The sequence below is a fragment of the Silene latifolia genome, chromosome 11 (genome assembly GCF_048544455.1).
Source record: "Silene latifolia isolate original U9 population chromosome 11, ASM4854445v1, whole genome shotgun sequence".
Taxonomy (NCBI): domain Eukaryota; kingdom Viridiplantae; phylum Streptophyta; class Magnoliopsida; order Caryophyllales; family Caryophyllaceae; genus Silene; species Silene latifolia.
Window position 1 is genome coordinate 183,546,227 of NC_133536.1, and position 6,669 is coordinate 183,552,895.

Consider the following 6,669-nt stretch of genomic DNA (forward strand, 5'->3'; position numbering starts at 1 on the left):
GTCAAAGTTTAATGTTACACTTTCAGGGATTTGACCCCCAATTGGGTTTAAAAGTGAAACCTTTATTTCTATTTTGGCTTTTTGCAAAAGAAAATTTGAGTAGATTACCTTTTCTTTTGATTTTAACGTTGATCGGATGTTAGAACTCGTTATTAGAAACGTTTAATAACTTGTTCTACTCTTGTCGACGAGTGATTTTCGGTTTTAAATTTGTCTTTGACTTGGAAGGTTAGCGTTCTTGTGTGCACAACAAGAGCAATTTCGTTCCATGAATGACACTTATACTTTTGAAAACTCTTCATTAATGTTTTCGAAAGTATTTTGATTTTTGATTTATACAAATGATTTGCCTTTGACCTTATCTTGGATTTGGAATGTGATGTTCTTGAATGCGCAACGAGAGCACTTCCGTTCCTTTGATGAGAATCGTTCTGTTTTAAAATTTTATTTGAAACTTTTGAAAGAATTTTGATTCTTACGATAAGTGACCTTTTAAATGTTTTGGTTACCGATTCCAATTTCAGTTTTATTTTTATAACCTTTCATTTATACTTTCAAGTTTCGAGGACGAAACTTTTTAAAAGATGGGGTGATTGTAACACCCCGTATTTTATTAAGTTTGATAAAAAAATTTTAATTGCTATTTTGAATTTAATTACATCATTTAACGATTTATATATATATGCTTAGCTAATTAATTAATTTCATCATAATTCGATACGTTAATTTTAATAATCATTAATAAGTTTATTTAAAGTTAGTTCGAGTTTATTGAAATTAGTTCGAGTTTATTTATTTAATAATTTCCGTTTCTTTACGAGTCCTTATGAAAGTTGTTTTAAGTGAACCCGAGATGGATTTTGGGAACAAAACCGTCCAATTAGCTATTTTGAGCTTATTTCACTAAATTAGCAATTTTTATTAATATCCGTTAGTTTTGTAAAAATCGCTAATAATTCCGATTCAAGCTGATATTGTATTATTTACGTTAACTAGCTGAGTTTATTTTATTTTCACTCATTAAATTTATTTATTATTGATTCCGTTTTATTACTGAAACTTTTACTTAAACCGGTTAAATTTAACTCGAAACGGTTTTAATAACTATCGAAGTTTCTTAACGATGAAGAAACGTACGTATAATAAATAGCAAGTGCAAGTCAAGCTCCCTCATTTCTCACGCAAAGATTCTTTCTTCTCCCTTCCTTTTTCTTCTTTTCGTTCTGTTTTGATTTTTTTTTTATTTTAAATTGATCCTGCCACTCCGTTTGTCATCCGTTATCAATGATTTTCGTTCCATATTGCTGCTCCCATCGTTCCTGTCAATCCGTTGTAAGTAAAATTCATTTTCGTCATGTATTTTTACAAACCCATTTATATTTTCAGCTTTATTTTTTATAAGACGGTTGTATGTACTAAAATAGACGGTCTTGTAAAAGATTTGTTAGTCATAAATGATTAGTTCAATCGGAAAAAGGTAACAATTATAGATTTCTCGATATTACTTGTAAAATATGTTTATTTCGAATGCTGGTTAGTCTGTTTTATAATTAAGACGGTGTATAATTATATATAGGGATCCTTATGGATGTTAATTAGTCAGTTGTATAGTTGAGACGGTGTATACTGATATGTGGAGATAGTTGAGACGGTGTATACTGACCTCTAGGGATCATTTGGGATGCTAGCTAGTAAGTGGTATATTTAAGACGGTGTATGCTGACATGTATGGATTGTTTTGGGTGATAATTGGTGTGTTTTATAGTTGAGACGGTGTATACTGACATGTAGGGATTGTTTTGGACTAATTTGGACTCTGTGTTGGGGCGAGTTTTGTAGTCTTTAGGGTCTGTTTTTGAGTTGCTTTATACTTGTGGATTTCCACTCTAAAACCGTTTTAAATGCTGACTTAGTTGGCTCAGCTAGGACTGTTTTTAGGCGCGAGAATGGAGTCTTAAGGGGACGATTGGTACTCTATTTTCGGCAGGGACGAGAGCTGTCATCGTGGATTTTCACTTTGCATTTGAGGACTGGAGTTGGGGTCGAACTTAGGCATCTTTTGGGTTCTGTTTTGGACTGATTTTTGGGTCAGGTTATGAAGTAGGGTGAAGGGTGGCTATGGGTAGTCGGGTGGTGGTCGTGTCGGACTCCTAGTGGCCTAGCCGTGGCCTAGCTAAGTCACGAGTTTGAGGCCATGTGTAGTTGGTGGTTAGTCCGAGTTTGAGGTTGTCATAATAATTTTAGAGTCGTGTCTATAATTTGTTTTGACGCTAGTTTGGTTTATTTAAAATATAATTAAATTAATTTCCGTCTCATATTTTTATATAAAGATAATTCGTTAATATCGTCCTTTCACATAATTATTTTAGGTGGCTCATATGTGGTTGAAGATGAAGAGTAATTTTGGGTTTTAGAAGCTTTCTCAAGTTATTACTTGTCTCTTTGCTAGCGTAAGGTAACTATTCCGAGTTACTCGACGAATTAATGTCACATTAGTAGCTGATGTTGTGTTTGTTATTTGTTAAGTGTTTAGGTGATTGATAATGTGTTACTTTCGTTTTTCACATGATAGAAATTGGAAATAGCATGAGAATAATATTGCGATAAATTTGTGATTTGGGCCAAAGTAGGCCAAGACTCTGAGCTGGGCCAGATTGACCGAACGAGTTTGGTCAAACTAGGTTTAAACCAGTCAGCCTCGATTTGACCGATGACCCGTCGCGGGACTCGGGTCGAGGGTTTGTCTTTGAGGTGAGATTGGTTGTTATTGGAGGTTTTATGTTATGCCTTGATACTTGTAATTATCATTTCAGATGTTGATTGTTGGATGAATTGGTTGCCTTATACTTGAGTCTTGTTGTCTCTTTGCCATTTTAGCTTGTTCTCATGAATTATGAAATTAACGGTTAGCTGGAATTTGGATTATTATTGATAATGGAGATATTGTTGGATTGTCAGCTGAATTGGGTATCCTACTTGTCTTGTGTGGTGTGGGCTAAAGTATTCAAGCTGAGACTAGCTGGGACTAGATCCTAGGTGAGTATTTCGGCCTTCATCATAGATAGGTCATTATAGTCTTTGACGAGTGTATGTTCACTGCTTAATAGCCTCTGTGTTCCTGACTTGGTGGGTTTATATCCAAGTTGGGGCATGACCTCGTTACTTATTTTGAGAGTAAGTGGTCAGCTTAAGTAATAGCCAACCCTTTGGTGGACTCCTTAGGGTACTCACATTGTTTTATACAATTGTGGGTCTTGGGTGCGGTGGTGTGTATCCGCATGTCTAGGTCTGGGCAGATTTTAGGCTAGGGTTGTGTTGTGTCTTGGCCATGTTTTGATAGAACCTCTGAGCCAAGATACCGGTTCGATTACCTTCCCTACCTCGTGGTATAGACTCGAGTTACAGAGTGACTATTGACGGGACTAAGAACTTATGCCTGTCTTTGATATATTGCCCTTTCTTGTTTGATGATTCTATGAATCATAGAAGGTGAGATGCAAGCCGGCTATGATTGATAGAGTTTGGATTCCTGGATGTTAGGTGATTCACATGATAGTGTAGTATGAGTCGGTCTAGTATTCGCATGCTAGGACTATGTGTTGTTATATTGTTGTTCACATGATAAGCACGATTGTCTAGCATCTATATGCTAAGCCTATGTGTTATTCATATTCATATTCTTATGTTTACATGTTATATTAATTATGACATTTCGTGGCTGGGACAACTCGGAGTTACTCCCCACTGACTGTGGCTTTCGTATTTGTATAAAATGCGAATGACAGGTAGGTGATGCATATATGGGGTACATGGACGAGCTAGCGAGCAAAGTAACCTTGGAACCTAGATTGGCTTTATTTTATAGTGACCCTTAAACACTTTTTATGTCACATACATTTTAGGGACATATGTCTCCCTCTTTACATTGGTTGTATAATTTGCTATTCGCGACTTTAGCGATGATTATGTTATGAAAATTCTAGTTAGACCTTGCATGTTTGACACCTTCCAATTTGGATATCTTTATAACAGGTTCAGGTTTTAAAAATTACAGGTTTTTACCCAATTGAACCTATTACAAACATATCCATGCTGTTTTATTCTAGAATTACGTGTTTACTTTTCCGCGATAACTGAGGGTGTCACATTATGTATAAGTCTTGCAGTAATGAAAGAAAGGAACTTGAGGATCTAGTGTGAGTGTACGTAACAAGTGTGGATCGTGAGTTATGCTTTTGCCGATAAGCGTTTTAGATAGTTTATATAGAGAGGTGTATCATGTTGCGGTAATAGGGAACAAGTGAAGTTTTGGGTTAAGCTAAGGATTTTGTGGTATAGGTTAGGTGGTGTGACGAGTGAAGTGAAGTATGAGAGTTGTTTAAGTAAGAGAGCCTTGAATGTGTCCATGGCGAGTGTTTAAATTATAGGTGGTTATCTTTGACATGCGGTGGTGATGAGGATAATGAAAAGATATATCTAGGATTTAGTATTAGCGAGTTACGCGGACGTAACATTTATCTTAAGAGGAGTAGTATGCGATAAAAGAGATTTTGATGGGTGTGCATATGGTAATATATTTGGAAGTTTGAGTCTTGATGTCGAATAAAAGGTTGATTCGTGTTGTGGTTAATTTTGTTAAAGGTCATGACCGTGCTTGTAGTAGTTCGATGTTTAGGAGTGTGAGAATATTTCACCAGTGTTGACAGTTGGATGATGATGTTTATGAGTGTTAGTAAACTTCGAGGACGAAGTTCCTTTTAAGGGTGGTAGAATGTAACATTCCGTTTGATGTCTATGAGTGTCTTGATTTTGGATTTGATAGTGGATGATACTATGGAGCTAGCAGCGTTAGAGGATGGTAGTTGGTTATGAATGGAGTTGGTGTTGTGAGAGATATATATGTGGTGGATACGATATCGTGAGTCATGTTAAGGAACTAAACATAGTTGGTGGAGTGGGTGTTAAAAGTTCATGTTTTATGTTTGGTCGAGTTCTTGAGTTCTTAGTTATGTTGTGGTGTCTTGGTCGAGTTAGCATGGTTGTTTCATGTATGGGTTGAACTTCGGGGACGAAGTTCTTTTTAGGAGGGAAGACGTAATACTACGGTTTTATGAGTCTCTGGGTACTCTATCGAGTGGGCCTTACTTCGTCGAGTAAGGGTGTGTTGCGTTTTAAAATAGTTTCTGACCTGTTGGGTACTCGATCGAGTAACGTAGATACTCGATCGAGTAAGGGGGCACTCGATCGAGTACCTTAGCTACTCGATCGAGTAGCCGGTTTATGGGGAATGTTTTGACGGGTTTTGCTAATAACGCGAGTTTGATATAAAAGGTTTCCGTCAGTTTATTTAATCACTTTTAACCTTTCTAAACCCTTCAAAAGAAAAAGGAGTTACGTAGTTCTCTCTCGTCGCGTTGTTGGCAAATCCCCAAGGCTAGGAGTGTCGGATCATCTTGTTCTTTGCATCATAGTGTTCCTTGCGTCAAGGGTAAGATCTACATACCAATTTTATACTGTTTCTTTGAGTTTGTTTAAACCCTAATATGGGGAATTGGGGGTTTTGTTGTAGATAATGATTGGTAGTGGTTATGTGTATGTATGATAGGAGGAGGATTTGTAGAAGAGGCTTTTTGATACAACTGTTGAGACCGTCTGATTGTTGTGCTTTCCAGGTAGGATTTCCTACTCAGTATTAGTCCCATAATGGGATGATTGATGATGTGTTGAGATTGATTGTTTGATATAGTAATTGTATTGTGACGGTTGTGATTGTGATTGTGATTGTTGTCTATGGTTCTCGGGCGTGTCCTCGGGCTGAGTGGGGTCACTTGCGGGAGTGGCATCACGCCCTAGTTTCGCCCTTCGTGGAACCCGCCACGGAAGGGGATGTGCACATTAATGGACAGGGTTATCGCTCATTATGAGGAGCGGGGATTTGGTGGGTACGGCTGCGGTCCCCCACTGGCAGGGCTGGTCTAGTGGACAGTCGGTGATTGAGATTGTTGGAATTGGTGTGGTTGTGTGTATGACGGTTAAGCTGTCTGTTTATCTTATTGTTGATATATATTGAATTGTGTGATTAGTACTGACCCCGTTTAAATGTTTTAAAAACGTGGTGATCCATTCGGGGTGGTGAGCGATTATTGAGCGGTATGATATGACGCGTATGGGATAGCTGGGATGAGTCATCACGTGCCAGTTAGAAGTCTTCCGCTGTGTCAGACGATGTTTTATAGCTTTGATAGTTTTAGCAGTAGACCGTCTGAGAATCTTGTGTTTCTTTTTATCAGTTTGGATTTGCTATGTAATCACTTTAAACTTTATTTACTTTTAAAGTTGTTTCGTTATTGTCTTATGAATATCATGCCTCGGGTAACCGAGATGGTGGCATCCTTATACCTGAGTGGTCCTGGTAAGGTACTTGGAGTATGGGGGTGTTACATGTGTAATGGCTGGTCTTATATAACTAATCATCTTTATCATGAGGGTGGTAGGATTTGGGTTTTATGGAAGGATAAAAAATATAAGGTTACTGTTATGAATATGGAAGCACAGTTTATTCACCTTGAGGTTAAGGACCTGATTAATGGAAATGAGTTTTATGTTACCTATGTTTAAGGGTTTAATAAGATAGAGGAGAGGGTGCCTTTATGGAATGCTCTTGGCAGG